At 36.3% G+C, this 15,061-nt stretch overlaps 1 protein-coding gene across 10 annotated transcripts in view; it reads right to left on the bottom strand.

Annotated features, from left to right (window-relative positions):
• Positions 1-15,061, bottom strand: part of LOC134840622 (rho guanine nucleotide exchange factor 7-like) — a 90,879-nt gene that overhangs the window by 35,077 nt on the left and 40,741 nt on the right. The window lies entirely within an intron of this gene.

Below are 15,061 nucleotides of genomic sequence, written 5' to 3'. Positions count from 1 at the left end.
CTCCACTGCTCCTGTCTTCTGAAAAACAAGTTTGAGAAATAAGAAAGAAAAATTGAGAACGCATGCCTGAAAAAACGTTAAGAAAAGAATAAAGTGGCGTAAACGCATCACGTCTAAAAATTCGATCACTGAAACTTTTCCTGAACGCAAAGAGCGTTGCTATAGACAAGTCTCATAAAACTAATATCGAAGCAATAAAAAGGTCAGAAACCTTCGAAAAATTACTTAAGGTCAAAGAACTTATTCGTTTCAATGTACGAAGCTTAATAAACTTGGAACGACGGTTATGTTTTTCAAAAGCTATCGCAGCAACAAAGCCTCACATAATTGCATTAACAGAAACCTGGTTTACACCCATCCTATCTTGACGCCGAACCTCATCTCAGCCAACTTTCCATAAAACGCTGCTACCTCCAAACTGATGGACTCTCAATACGGCGATTTTTTTCTTGGAGTTGACAAAAAACACCTCATTCGATTGTTCCAATTCAATTGAGTAACGATTTCCTTGTATGCCGTTTAATTCTAGTTGACCTGAGTTGTCTTTTCGTTAACTTTTGTAATCCAACTAACACCAGCGAATATCGATGGAGCTTGGAGAAGCATGTTATCTGTAGTTAAGGCTAAGGCTGCTCCGAATCAGTGAGTTGGTCAATTTTGTATTCAATTGATGACTATGAGTCTAAAATTCTTGACGAGTTCGATAAGCTAAATCTCTAACAAGTTATTGGGTTCCCAGCAACCCACTCATCTACTTAAGATATTGTACTGAGAACCCAGCCAGAAGCAATCGTATCTTTGGACGTAGAATATTTTATTTGCCAACTTCATCCTTACTCTGATCATTACCGAATAAAGAATTGCTTGAACGGTTCGACTAAAGCTGCACAAAGTTCTTCGAGGAGAAAAATTAGCTACGCAATGGCTGATAAGGAAGAACTCTCTTTGAACATCGAAATATTCCATTTTCGCCAAAATTCTGGTCAAATGTCAACGCCATGCTCGAGCAATTGAACATCTGGATGAATTTTAACTTGAAAGAGTGTGTTCCGCTCGAAACAGTTCATCGAAGCAGTCTAAGTCCATGGGTCTCAAGAGTCTTACCTAATCAAGAAGTCAAAACAGTGAAGCAACAGCAGCAAAGATATCCAAATTTGTGCCTGAAATTAAAAACATCACGCTTAGAAAAACAGATTACATCAATGATTGAAAGTTATCAACAAGTTTACGAAACTAATTTAGCAAATAACCTAAGCACAAAGCCGCTTTTCAAATATTTTAAACCTTTAAGATCAGGGTCACAAATCCCACTTATTGTGCGATATCGTACCATCACTGCTGATATGTTAGGAGATCAAGGCAATTTGTTTAACGCTTATTTTCAATCCATCTTTTCTCCTTTGGTTGCGCAAATTGTAGTTTGCAAATAAAGAGTGAGGTAATCATAAGAAACTGCGACATATCACAACCTAAGAAACTTTCCATACTGAAGTCTCTCCCTATCACGAAGTCCAGAGGACACGCTGACCTGCCTCCTGTGTTAATCAGAAACAGCACAATTATTTAATTTGCTCTGGGAAAATTCTTCCACAAATAGCGCTAGTTGAAGTTCCGGAAAATTCAAGGTTGGTCGGGTGGCTTCGTAAGACGGGCTCAAAGAGAAGTAAGTAATTATCGACCGATAACTCTATTGAAAATTGCATACAAGACTTTTGAAAAAAAAGGTTGTTTGATACGCAATAACTGAACATTACAAGTTTTATCCCTCCTTATCAGTACGGTTTCCAGAAAATACGTTCGAATTTTCTTCAACTTCTCCGTTTCATGGACAATATTTATAAGGGAATTCAATTTTCCGATCGTCTGGAAGCAATTTAATTACACTTTTTTGGACCCAGTCCTTTTTTGGACCCAATTTGAGAAAAAAGAGTTCAAAAAAATTGATCATTCGATAATGACGAAAAAAATACGACAAAGACAGTTTGTACAAAAAGATGATGTAGCATCAGAGTACATTGTTACAAGCGGATGCCGCAAGGCTTCCTTCTTGGTCCACTGCTGTTTCTTTTTAAATTTTCGAAATTGATCGTCAGTTTGAAATCAAAGCCTTTTATGTGTGCTGACGATGCTAGGTTATTACAAATACGCTCAATAAAGGACGTGTCGGTTCTTCAGAATGATCGTAGAGAAATGGTGCTTCAAAAATCAAATAGTTTTCAACTTCGATGTCATTTCGTTTCGCTCTATCGAAAAAGCGAAACAAAACTACGAATTGAATGAGATGAACCTGAACAACCACGTTGCGAAAAAGACCTGGGAATAATGGTTGTCAAAAAATTGATGTGGAGTGCTCATACAAATGCAGATTGTGGTAAGCCAAACAAAATCCTGCCCTTGACTGAAAGCTCAGTCTTCACAATTAAGGCTCGTTCCCATCTTTATGTATGCCTGCGTTGTCTGCTATCCAAACAAAGCAGATCTGAAAAGAGTTGAAAAAATTCAGCGACGGGTGACAAAACTAGGCGGACTTTTAATTCAAGAGCAGATTGCGCAAAGTGATCATTTTGCCGTTGTCAAAAAATATGCAAATTAAGGATGGTTTCACCATAAGCAAGATCATTGAAAACAAATACAACTTCACTTGGACGAATTATCGAACACGAAATTATCAATGACTACGAAAGATAAAGTCAAAAAATTGGGCTGCCGGCCTACCAACTTGCGAAGTTGGAACCTGTAGAGACAATTTTTCTTTTCAAACCCCCAGACTTCTCAATATCCTGAGAAGCATTTACATGTTCTCCAGGCAAATGGACTTAGTCTTCAGTCCTTTTTTGGACCCAATTCGAGAAACATTTTGATGTTGGTATTTGGCTGCTACCTCCAAACTGATGGACTCTCAAAATAGGGCGATTTTTTTCTTGGAGTTGACAAAAAATACCTCATTCGATTGTTCCAATTAAATTGAGTAACGATTTCCTTGTATGGCGTTTAATTCTAGTTGACCTGAGTTGTCTTATCGTTAACTTTTGTAATCCAACTAACACCAGCGAATATCGATGGAGCTTGGAGAAGCATGTTATCTGTAGTTAAGGCTAAGGCTGCTCCGAATCAGTGAGTTGGTCAATTTTGTATTCAATTGATGACTATGAGTCTAAAATTCTTGACGAGTTCGATAAGCTAAATCTCGAACAAGTTATTGGGATCCCAGCAACCCACTCATCTACTTTAGATATTGTACTGAGAACCCAGCCAGAAGCAATTGTATCTTTGGACGTAGAATATTTTATTTGCCAACTTCATCCTTACTCTGATCATTACCGAAGGAAGAATTGCTTGAACGGTTCGACTAAAGCTGCACTAAGTTCTTCGAGGAGAAAAATTAGCTACGCAATGGCTGATAAGGAAGAACTCTTTGAACATCGAAATATTCCATTTTCGCCAAAATTCTGGTCAAATGTCAACGCCATGCTCGAGCAATTGAACATCTGGATGAATTTTAACTTGAAAGAGTGTGTTCCGCTCGAAACAGTTCATCGAAGCAGTCTAAGTCCATGGGTCTCAAGAGTCTTACCTAATCAAGAAGTCAAAACAGTGAAGCAACAGCAGCAAAGATATCTAAATTTGTGCCTGAAATTAAAAACATCACGCTTAGAAAAACAGATTACATCAATGATTGAAATTTATCAACAAGTTTACGAAACTAATTTAGCAAAAAACCTAAGCACAAAGCCGCTTTTCAAATATTTCAAACCTTTAAGATCAGGGTCACAAATCCCACTTATTGTGCGATATCGTACCATCACTGCTGATATGTTAGGAGATCAAGGCAATTTGTTTAACGCTTATTTTCATTCCATCTTTTCTCCTTTGGTTGCGCAAATTGTAGTTGTCGCTGAAATAAAGAGTGAGGTAATCATAAGAAACTGCGACATATCACAACCTAAGAAACTTTCCACACTGAAGTCTCTCCCTGTCACGAAGTCCAGAGGACACGCTGACCTGCCTCCTGTGTTAATCAGAAACAGCACAATTATTTAACTTGCTCTGGGAAAACTCTTCCACAAATAGCGCTAGTTGAAAATCCGGAAAATTCAAGGTTGGTCGGGTGGCTTCGTAAGACGGGCTCAAAGAGAAGTAAGTAATTATCGACCGATAACTCTATTGAAAAATGCATACAAGACTTTTGAAAAAAAAGGTTGTTTGATACGCAATATCTGAACATAACAAGTTTTATCCCTCCTTATCAGAACGGTTTCCAGAAAGTACGTTCGAAATTTCTTCAACTTCTTTGTTTCATGGACAATATTTTTAAGGGAATTCAATTTTCCGATCGTCTGGAAGCAATTTAATTAGACTTCTCAAAAGAGTTCAAAAAAATTGATCATTCGATAATGACGAAAAAATTACGACAAAATCAGTTTGTACAAAAAGATGATGTAGCATCAGAGTACATTGTTTCAAGCGGATGCCGCAAGGCTTCCTTCTTGGCCCACTGCTGTTTCTTTTTACATTTTCGAAATTGATCGTCAGTTTGAAATCAAAGCCTTTTATGTGTGCTGACGATGCTAGGCTATTACAATTACGCTCAATAAAGGACGTGTCGGTTCTTCAGAAAGATCGTAGAGAAATGGTGCTTCAAAAATCAAATAGTTTTCAACTTCGATGTCATTTCGTTTCGCTGTATCGAAAAAGCGAAACAAAACTACGAATTGAATGGGATGAAATGAACAACCACGTTGCGAAAAAGACCTGGGAATAATGGTTGTCAAAAAATTGACGTGGAGTGCTCATACAAATGCAGATTGTGGTAAGCCAAACAAAATCCTGCCCTTGACTGAAAGCTCAGTCTTCACAATTAAGGCTCGTTCCCATCTTTATGTATGCCTGCGTTGTCTGGTATCCGAACAAAGCAGATCTGAAAAGAGTTGAAAAAATTCAGCGACGGGTGACAAAACTAGGCGGACTTTTAATTCAAGAGCAGATTGCGCATAGTGATCATTTTGCCGTTGTCAAAAAACATGCAAATTAAGGATGGTTTCACCATAAGCAAGATCATTGAAAACAAATACAACTTCACTTGGACGAATTATCGAACACGAAATTATCAATGACTACGAAAGATGAAGTCAAAAAAATTGAGCTGCCGTCCTACCAACTTGCGAAGTTGGAACCTGTAGAGACAATTTTTCTTTTCAAACCACCAGACTTCTCAATATCCTGAGAAGCATTTACATGTTCTCCAGGCAAATGGACTTAGTCTTCAGTCCTTTTTTGGACCCAATTTGAGAAACATTTTGATGTTGGTATACTATGTATTGGCGCTATGGGTGCTTATGTAGTGATTGTCGCAAAAACGTCTTAAAAAAATTGAATGAGATCATTTTCAGTGGCCGGCCGCGAATTTGTAATCAGATTAATCATAATAAAAAAAAATTCCAAAGATATTTTTCTAGAAATCCAGGTTTTATAATAATTTTTGACTAACAAAAAGTTTTTCCAAAAACGTTGGTTTTATTGTCTGCAATAAACGACAACTTGACTCACCAAGGATCGCCATTGGCTAAATGCTATCGAGACATAATTTTTTTCATGAAATCTACTTTTTTCTGAAAAATTTCAGCCCACAACCTCTATGAGAACTTAGAGAACTATGTTTATTCAGGAATCTCTTGATTTTCCTACATACTCCAGCGTAGCAAACAACTTTTCCATTAAAAAAATTATTTAAAACCAATGCAAAACATAGAAGCATCAAAGAAAAAATACAAATCGAACCAAGTTATTTTCATTAGAATTTATTGAGCATTTAAAACTTTGGTTCCTGGCGTTGAATCAACATGCGGGAGCGCGTTTTCGGAGCAAGCGCGATCTACTTATGCAGAGCACGGAGCTACGTAAAACGGCAAAGCTAAACGTGGTGCGGATTTTGATCACGTCTGCGTAGCTGTCGTTTTTTTGGCTAATTCTGTGTGCTAGTCTTTTAACAACACGCGAGGACGATAGTCCTGTCCCTCCTGACATGCAAAAGACTAAAGCTAGCCTGTTTGACATTATAATGCGGTTCTTTCTTCAGCTTTTTTGCCTTTTCAAGCTATTTGTAAGCTTCCTCGACGTTTCGTGAGCAGATACTGGCATGTGGATTGAAAACCTTCACGTCAAAGTAGGTTTTACTGAGCCGAGATTCCCAAAATCCATTGGCTTGGATATCTTGTCTTGCTTCATCATCAGTGCCAGTTGACTTCTAATTAAGGCGTCACCTTCTAGCGTTTGAAGATGCGGCTTAATTTCGGCATCGTACCAGACTGTGTTCACCAAATCAGCAAAAATAATTATCTACCTTTGCGGCGTGTGCATTTCCGCGGAGTTTTGGGTTCCCAACCACATCTTAGTGCACTTCCGTCTTTGATTTCTGCCTTTGTGAACAGAAATTATATCACTTCAACGGTAATGCGTTGAGCCAGCTGGATGAACACTTCTCTGATGCTAAACTCAACTGTAAATTTTCGCTGTCTGACAAACTACTCCTTACGTCTCTGACAAATTACTCATTACTTCGACTTATTTTGAATTGTTCTTGGGTTGTCGTTATTTCGTATTAGTGGTTGCAATATGTTTCTGTTACTAGTTGGTGTCTGACTTTTTCATTTTCACCTATGGGACTGGACATTTTGTGGAAGTGGAACATTCGTTAATTTGTTCTTCTGGTAAGGTCAAGTTCAGACCTCCATCTCTCACAGGCAGAGAACAATCTGCGAAATTTCCCTTTATATGATGTGCTTTTAATGAGAGCTGGTATGAGTTCATTCGCTAAAATGTTCTCAGTGTCCTCAAAAAGAAAACAGGTGGGTGTTCACCGAGTAATGAAATATAATTTTTATGCATTGGAAACGGTTTTTTAAGCACTTTGAGAAATTTTGCGTGTGCCAACTTCTGAAGCAGGTTAACGTGCTTTTCGGTTTTGTCCAGCACAAATTGCTTACAAGACTGCTCATCGCCTATAACAGAACCTAGGACTCGATGCCCATCAACAATTTCTACTAATTGATTTTTGAACAATTTTTTGCTTTAACAATTCAGATTTTACTATCAAAAAGCACTTCGTTACAAGGTAGCCGAAGGCTTGTCAAAGTTCTTTTGAATCATCAAGAAGATTTTTCAATTGATCTAAACTGCCTTTAGCAATGTCATCATCGGTGTACCACCTTTGAGTAGGACTATCGCTCGAGTTGATTTTCATTATTGGGTTTATAGCGATACCGTGCATGGCCATAGCCAATGAATCATTTTATGTTGCACCTTGTGACAAAATTGTCTTTTAAACTGCACAATTTCGATGGAATCGAGCAAGAACTTCCCAGGGCATAATAAGCGAGGTTTCTATTTTTCCGTGTCAATAAGCAATATACCTTGAGTTTCTCTCCTCGATAAGTCTCTTTTGAATCAAGGGCATACTCGATTCCGCCTTTTTTCCAAGACAACTGTATTTCAGCGATTCTTCCAATGATTCTTCAAACGACTTCTCCCATAGAAACTAGCCGCACACCAGGAATTCATCGAGAGGTTCCAGAATGTTAGTTCTGCAGAAATCCTGATATAGAGTTTGCTCAATGTTTTTTCATAATCTTTCGATAGTTTTCGGAAAGTTGTTGCAAATTGCCACCAATCATTCACATCGAGACCAGATAGGCCCTGACTTCCATGAATTTGGTGGCAGAACGTCTTGAGCATTTAATTCTTCGAAAATTGATTGCTGATACGGCCGAGTACTTTTATCATAAGTGCAATTATTGGCTGGAAAACAGGTCTTGGGGCTGGATGTTTCTGCTCAAGTAATTGGAGAACAGATTTACCATCTTATTTATGGTCAGTTGTTAAAATTTCACCTTTAGAATCATCACTTATTCTTTGAAGGGCGTTAGAAACCTTCCTGTGGTCATCAGCTTGTCAAACTGTTCAATTCATCCGGTTTCACAACCTGTTTGGGATTAGGTAGCCTTTCTTGAAGGGCCAATGAGTTGAATTTACTCTATTGATTAAGCCTTATCGCAATGATTTTTGCCACTGATCCATCACTGCCGTGTTAAGCTCTAGCTAAAATGAGATAAAGACAAAACCACGATAACTTTCATTTAATGCGAGCATCTCTTACAGTGAGCGTTCTGAGGCTGTATTCATAGTTTGACCGAACTTGAATCCTGTCTTGTTCTTGCTGATTCTGAAGAAAACCGGTTTGCCGTGATTATTTAGTTGTTCAATTTCGTCAAAGTGGTTGCTTTAGAGTCGCTCACATTTATCAAGAAAATCTGGGGCACTGGGGTTTCAAACTCTACTTGGAAACAGGGCAATTGGGTTCCGACTTCATTTGTTATCTGTGCCTTTGCATTTTTAGTAGGCGAAGCTTTTCGAGTGTTCTTTCTTAGTTGCCAAACCACTACACTCCACGTGCATTAGCGTAACACCAGAAGCCGCCACCTTTTAGATGATTAGCTTGAATGAATCAATGGGTTTGGGCTGATCCCAATGAGACATTTAGGGAGATTTGTGACACACTAATGGCGCAGAAAAATGAAAAAATTCTTTGAGAAAAATCAATTGCCGTTATATGAGAAATGATAGCCATCTTTATTAAACATAGAACTTCCTAAATTAAAACAGAGGCGAAGCTGCACTTCAAGACAAAAAGGCAAAAACAAGATAAAAACCAGCTCCATAAAGTGCAATAAGAAGAGGTAGAAAAGGTTGGCCACCGCGTCTGAAAAATTGCAGTCACTAACGGCACTGATACTCGCACTCGAAAATAAAAGCCAGTCTTTCTTGGCTTTGTGACTCAAAGTTTGCCATTGGCTCAACTCTTTAATCCAATTTTTTAGCCCAAATTTTTTTACCCGACCAGCTTCATAGAGCTGCTCATTCACCTGAAAAAACGTACTGGGTTAACCTGCATCGATTTTTGATTTTGAACGATTCAGTAAAGCAGCACGATGAAAAAACTAGCACCGATATTCATTTGCTGACACTGATATGACACCAACAGATCATGCTTCGCACTGATTTGTCACTGACCGCATGCTACCGTGGCCACCCTGTAGAAGTCATACTCGAATTAGCAAAAACTCGGCTAGGTCTCCAATTGCATCTGCGGCCAACGGGAATCTCAGGCATTAACCACTATGCCACAGACTCTTAATTAACCACAAACACGCATGAAATAAAGCTATCAAAATTCCAAGGCTACAGATCGTGATTATTGCAAGTGCCATCAAAAACTGAACGCTTTGGCACCAAAGAACAAACACTTTTATTTGCGAGTTAGAACAGAAAAAAAGTTCGTACTAAAAGACGCTGGCAAGCTGACTAGTGTAAAAACGGACAATTATAATTCTACCATAAAAGACATTACGAGGCGAGTTAAATAACAAAAAAAGGCTCGAAATCAAATGGAGCAGCTTCTTAAAAATTGAGGTAGCGATTGCTTTATGGAAAATACGAATGAGGGTTCAAATATATAAATGACCGGTCATTAAATCCAGCAATAATAGTGACAGTATCCATATATTGGTAAGGATATTATTTTATAACATCTCTGAGGTAATGGAGAGAAATTTTTTGCTAAAAACTGTCAGCTGCATCAACGTCCTTCTTCCTGAAAGTATAAGGAGATGCCTAAGACTAAACTTTTTCCAAACCAGGTATCGACATTTGCTTTGATTGTTGCCAGCATCTGCCTGAAAGTTCAATAAACCACTTTTCTCAGCAACCAGTGCTTTCGTGGAGAGTCACTTGCTTAAAGCTGAGAGTGCTAGACTTTCGATTTTTTAATTAAAGGATGAAAGCACAGAGCGCTTTCAATTTGAAAAAACAACGGAGGTAAATTTGAACAAACTTTTTTTAAAAAAATTATCACAAATTAGGCTTTTTCTCATATAGGGTTGTTATTATTGTCTGCAATCAATGAAAGTTATATCATATTGATCGGAAAAGGTCGAAAATTACAGTACACGATCTCTATAGGAGCTCAGAGAACCATAAAAAACATGTTTTTTCTTGAAATCTTGATTTATTTTGTATAATTCAGCAAGCGAAAACACTTTCCTCAAAAAAACGGTTCTGACTGATTTCAGCAAAAAATATACTTAACCATACCAAATAGAATGGTCAAAAATGATAATATAAATCCTCTTATTGAGCTTAGATAACCATTTTTAACCAGCGGTAGGATTTTTCTGGGAACCCTGTTTTTTTTCAGCCTTGCACTAAAGTTAGGATAAGATTCTGAAAATAAAATGGACCATAGTAAAAGAAGCTCGATAATTGCAACTCACCACCTCCATCGGACCTTAGTTGACCTGAATTTTTATACAAAAAGAAATAATGCTTGTTTATTGAATCATGCGAAACTTTTGTCGAATCAAGTTTGTCACAAAAAAGCCTACATGAGGTGTTTCAGCTACTACTGAAACACTTCAATTTTCACCTACGACGTCTCCGAATGACTGTCCTACTATTTAAAATCAGTTGAACGCTGTAATCTTATCTGAAAACCTGATTGAAAAGAAGAAAACTCAAACTTCACGAATTTTTTTTTGGATGTTTCTTCAAAACTTTATGAACGACTTATCACTGGAGAGCTATCAAGCACAGCTTGCTAGACATGGTAAGTTGAACAGGCGGATAAAATTTGTTCTGAGGTCAGCATAAAAAAATGGGAAAAGACTCATGAGCCGCAGGAAAACTAAAATTATTTTTAAAATTTCAGCCTGGCAAAAAAAACCTTCTTCTAAAAAGTTGTTAATATTGCCTGCATTTAAGGACAGCTCCACTAAACTGATCACAAAGGATCGATATTGACATTACGCTACATCGATATAATTTTTTTCTGACAAAATTCAATACAGCATAAAAACAATTCGACAAAGCAAAAAAAAACTATTATCTGCAATCAGGTGAAATCATATCATTTTGATCAAAAACTGTCAATAATTACAAAACACATCCTCTATAGGAGCTCAGATACCCATATCAACGCAGAAAGATTTTTTTTCTAGATATCAATTTTTAAATAGAAATCACCTTCAGAAATCATTTTTAAAAAATCATAAATAATTCAACCTGGCAAAAAAAATTGTTTTTAAAATATTGGTATCACTTTTTTTTGTACAAATTTCAGCCAATCAAAAAACTTTTCTCATAAGATGTTGTTGATATTGTCTGTTATAAAAAATGGACCATATTGATCAGAAAGGGTGAAAAACTAGAGCACACAATCTCTATAGGATCTCGGAAGACTATAATAAAGCAGAGATATTTTCTAGAAATCACTTTTTCTTATATAATTCAGCCTAGTAAACAACCTTTCTCAACTCAAAAAAACTCCACGATACTGGTCAGAAAAGTTTGATAATGACAATATACTACTTCTATAGGAGAATAGAAAACAATATTTATACAGTAAAACTTTTTTAAGAAATCTCGTTTTACTCTTACATATTTCAGCCCATCAAAAAAAGCTTTTCGATTCTAAAAATGCTTTTATTTTCTGCAACTAATCACATTAAAATGATATTAAATTGATCAAAAAAAGAATGGATAATTAAAAAACACTAAGGATCTCAGATAACCATATCAACACAGAAACACTTTTTTCTAGATATCATTTTTTAATCATCTCTAGAAATCATTTTAAGATCATTTAAATAATTCAGCCTAGCAAAATCTTACAAGTTTCAGCCAAACAAAAAAAAAACTTTGCTCATAAAAGGTTGTTGATATTGTCTGTTATAAAAAAATTATCATATATATATGATAATGATCAGACTGGTTCAGAAATAAGAACACACAATCTCTATAAGATCTCAGAGAACTATGGAAAAGCAGAAAAATATTTTCTAGAAAACACTTTTTATTACACAATTCGGTCGAAAATTACACTAGACTATCTCTTGCAGCTGCATGTTTTTCTTGAGGTCTTGATTTTTTTAATAGAATTCAGCCTAGAAGAAACACTTTTTCTCAAAAAAAATGTTATTACTGACTTTACTGACAAAACTTAAACATATCAAACAGAGAGGGACAAAACTTAATCATATCAAACAGAGAGGGACAAAAATGGCAATAAATTCCTCTAAAGGAGCTTAGATAACTATTTTTAACCAGAGGTAAGCTTTTTCAAGATGCCTGGTTTTTATTTGGACTACAAAAAACATTTCCAAAAAACTAAATATTATGGTCTGAAATTTGGAGATACTGGACCCTATTGAAGATTAAAAAAAAGGCCAAAATTACAATTCACCACCTCTATCGGACCTTAGTTGACCAAAAATGTTTATAACAAAAAACAATTCTTGTAAGAGAAAGTTTGCCGAATCAGAAGTCTAAATGAGGTGTTTCAGCTAAGACTCTCCGTAGAACAAATTGATTAATCCGTGGATTAGCATTATGATTTGAGTGATCATTGGAAGGATTAATTGCATCTTGGACAAACGATTAGTAATGTTTAGGTATTTTCTTCAGGCTACATTTTTTATGCACCCATTGATTACAGGAACTGCAGCGTATTGAATTAGGACTGATTCCCTTCAAACAACAACCACACGTATATATTTTTTTGAGGAATAGACTTTTGGCCTGAAATCAAATGCTTTGTCTTATCCACGTTGATTTTTAAACCGCGTTTTTGCAAAGCCTTGTTCCAACTATTTAACTCCAACTATTCCAACTATTTCACCGTTTCAGCGGATAACACAAAGTCATCTGAATATATAATATCCCATGGTGCCATAGAACGACAGTTTCTCGTAGCCTCTTTCGTTACTATTAAAAATAACAATGGGCTAAGTGCCGATCCTTGATGCATGCCTACTTTAATTTCGAAATAATCAGTGCATCCTTGGGGCCGGCGAGCTCTGGTTTTCGACTCGCTGTTCATGCGCATTCTTAGTCGTACCAGCTTTTCGGGAACTATCAGTAGCCTCAGAGCCCATGCGATCAGTTCCCTAGAAACACGACTTTTTCGAAATCAACAAATATGTGATGCAGGGGTTTTTCTTTTCCACAAACAGTTACTTCAAATGTCTAATAAGGAAAACAGCATCGGTAGTAGATCTTCCACCCATAAAGACCAATTGCATGCCATCTATTTTTATCAATTGTCTAGTATAACAAAAAATATATAACAAAAAATATATTTTTATATAACAAAAAATAATTCTTCGAAGAGCAAGTTTGTCGGATCAAAAGCCCACATGAGGTGTTTCAACTACTACTGAAAACGCTTTAAATTAAACATGCGGACTCCAGATCACTGCCCTACCACTTAAAATCCGTTAAAAACTAGTATCTAAAAACTGATTGCAATTGATAAATCTCAAATTTAACGAAAAAATTGTGTAGTAAGGAAATAATTAGTTTTTAGATTATTTATCATAAATTGTTGAAAAAATATATAGCACAGCTTAGTAGTCATGGTAACTTGAGTAAGCTAGTAAGTTTCGCTAATAGCACACAATTAGAAAAATTAACGGAAAAGACTCATGAGCCGGGGGCAAAAACCAAAACTGCCCAAAAAAGCTCAAAACTTAACCTGACTTTTCGGAACATGATAGGATTTTTACGCTTTTTTGATTGTGATATAACGTTGGAAAGATCTGTTATAGGCCCACCGATGTGCTTATTTTTTCCATCCGAGCATTATTTCGAAAGGTTATGGTCCCAATCTTATTTTTGCCAGCCTTAAATTAGGGTTAATTTTTTTTAAATCAAATTTCAATCCAATTTTAATAAATATGACATCTGCAGACAGCTTATGAGCAGGACTATACGGAAACACTCAAATTTACACGAAAAAAATCCTTCACGGAGAAATTAATGTTTGACAACTTAACGAATAAGATTTATGATTTGGGGGATTTTTTGGAAAGCAACCCCAAAATCCATTTCAAAGTTCAAAAAGCCTCTACAGTGGTAAATATTGCCTAACAATTGCATTGGTGGTAAAGCTCTAGGATGCCAGGAACATACAAAATCCATCAAAATTTGAGCCGGTGCGATGCAACGGAAAAGACTCCTGGAGCAGGTTTATTTACGGGAAAGTCTAGCACCCACTTGCAATACCCTTGCTAATTACAAGATTCAAACCAAGGAGCTCCAAATTCTGGATAACCGCCCGATTTATCTTATGAAGTCAACACATCCACTTTCAGAAATTCCAGATAGCAGTTCTTGACAGTCAACATGATTTTAAAAACAAAGTAAATATAGCATGCAACAGCTCGAGCTTGAAATATCTGAAAAAAATATATACATCAAAAATGCCGCTTCGACTTGTAGTTTATATACAGGGTGTTTTCAGAACGCTTTTAGTATAAATCTTCTTTCATTTCAGATATTTGTGCTTTTGAAAGGATTCTTTTTGCAGTAGCCTGCAAAAGCTTGCCGAATTCGGTTGATAATTTTTATTAAGTTGGATTTTTTGTTCATGCTTGTTTTCACGGTTTAATGAAGTTTCTCTGCATTTGTTTCACGACCAAAATAACACCCTAAAAGGGTTCAAATCAATTGGTACAAATTTAGTGAGTGAAAAAGGTTCAATTGAAGTTGTTCTTACATCATTTTACCATGTTTTACGCCCCAACTTTGAACCATTTGAGTTGACCCGTTTTAAGGTGTAACTTCACTTTAAAGATTCCCAATAATATTTGCATCATGAAAATGCTTGTTAAATTTCAAACAACGTTTTCCTCCCCCTTTTAATCCAAAATTTCCGAATTTCATAGAAACTATTTGAAATTTTTGTTTTAGTTCATTTCATCCGGTTGTTTAAGATTGAAATCAGCTCTTTAGAAGCTTGCTCAGCACAAAACACCATGAAAGCCGCCAAAACAAGCGTGATCAGAAATTATTAAAACAAACAATCAGAATTCGGCAAATTTTGGCTGCCTAATGCAAAAAAGAATCACTCCAATAACACAGATATTTGTGAAATGAGAGAGGATATATACCAAAAAAAAAACGTTTTGAAAATTGGAACAAAGCCGTCAAATTATATTGCAAAAATTTTCCG

Source organism: Symsagittifera roscoffensis, chromosome 2, assembly GCF_963678635.1.
Source record: "Symsagittifera roscoffensis chromosome 2, txSymRosc1.1, whole genome shotgun sequence".
Taxonomy (NCBI): domain Eukaryota; kingdom Metazoa; phylum Xenacoelomorpha; order Acoela; family Convolutidae; genus Symsagittifera; species Symsagittifera roscoffensis.
Note: the sequence above shows the minus strand (reverse complement) of the source record. Positions and strands in the feature narration are given on the sequence as shown.